Source organism: Cervus elaphus, chromosome 22 (assembly GCF_910594005.1).
Source record: "Cervus elaphus chromosome 22, mCerEla1.1, whole genome shotgun sequence".
Taxonomy (NCBI): domain Eukaryota; kingdom Metazoa; phylum Chordata; class Mammalia; order Artiodactyla; family Cervidae; genus Cervus; species Cervus elaphus.
This window is the reverse complement of record NC_057836.1, coordinates 60,049,016-60,050,578: the sequence shown is the minus strand read 5'-3', so window position 1 is coordinate 60,050,578 and position 1,563 is coordinate 60,049,016. Positions and strand designations below refer to the sequence as shown.

At 43.2% G+C, this 1,563-nt stretch overlaps 1 pseudogene; it reads right to left on the bottom strand.

Annotated features, from left to right (window-relative positions):
• Nucleotides 1-271: 271 nt before the first annotated feature.
• LOC122679913 lies at nt 272-1,120 on the bottom strand (annotated as a pseudogene).
• Nucleotides 1,121-1,563: the final 443 nt, after the last annotated feature.

Here is a 1,563-nt window from a genome sequence, read left to right as displayed (position 1 = left end):
AGGAAAAGTGAAAAAATAGGAAGGCAATGGGAAGCTAAAGAAGAATAGAAAGCAGTAAGAGTGTCATAATCCTTATATTATAATCCTTAATCATAATCATAATCCTTAAATCCATAAACACTATAAATCAAAAATCAGATTTATATTTTTAAGAACTCTCTTTGGTTGTTAGTGGGGAATGGATAATTTTATTACCCCCACATTTCTGAAAGAACAGAGTTCTCTTTAACAGAAACACATGACATTCTGAGCATGACAGTCACTTGCCAACCTAACTCCCCTGTTTCATCCACAGTTTTCTCATGGCATTTTTCACCTCCATATTCCTAAGGGTGTAGATCAAGGGATTTGACATGGGTGTGATGATGGAATCAGACTCGGCCATCACCTTGTCTATGAGATAGGTGGCCACAGGCCTGACATACAAAAACACACAAGGCACAAAGAACGTGACGACACAGTGAGGTGGGAGCCACAGGTGGCGAGGGCTTTATGCCCCCCTTCAGAGCTGCAGGACATCAGGGAGCAGAGGATGACCACATAGGAAGTGATGAGGATGAGGAAGATGGGCACACACATCACCCCGCTGTTGAGGATGACTAAGAGACCCAGGGTGTGGGTGTCTATGCAGGCCAGTTTCAACAGTGAGAAGCTGTACTACGGCATGGAAAAATCTGCCACCCCGGCCCCTCCCAGCAACAGGCAGCACATCCGAGGCCTCATGATGGTCACATAGTGAAGAGGCTTACAGATAGCCACGGAGTGGTCATGGGCCATCATGGTGAGGAGGATGATGCCCACTCCACTGAAGAAGTGCTCAGTTAGAGCTGGGCCATGCAGCCTTCCAGGGAGATGGTAGTGCTCTCAGAGAGGGAGTCCACAATCAACTTGGGGGCAATGATGGAAGAGAAAGTGACATCCAAAAGGGACAAGGAGGTAAGGAAAAAATGCATGGGTGATCTCAGACTCTGACTCATAACCATGGTTATCACAATGAGGAGGTTTCCCAAAACGGTGGCAAATACATGATTAGAAACACGGCAGAGAGTATTTTCCGCAGCCCTGGATACCTCGTAATGCCCAAAAGAATGAATTCTGTCACATTGTTTTGATTTTCCATGTGTCAGCTGCTGATATGAGCTCCAGCTAAGAGTTAGAAGACTTGGAAAAGCAGCACATGATTTATAACTAGTGATTATTTGGCTTCAAGTATTTCCAGGATCTCAGGGAACCTATGTTTTTTTGTTTTTTTTTTTATTGTTTTGTTTTTTGTGTCTTTTCATTTATTCATTATCCAGCATTTGACTATTAATAACCTGATAAATAAGGAGCTTAAAAGAGAGCTGCTTCTTTAGTGCTAGGTTCTCCCCAGGCTTTTTCCTTCTCTTTTTAAATGGTGTTTCCATGTGAAATACATTTCTCCCTTTTACTGTTATTATTTATTATCAGCACCTACCTACTCCAGGCACTAGAATAACACCATAACTGACTCTTTTACAGATGAGGCAACTGATTCTCACAGGCTTGAGGCAACATAGCCACGGTTGTACAGCAAGTGAGTGG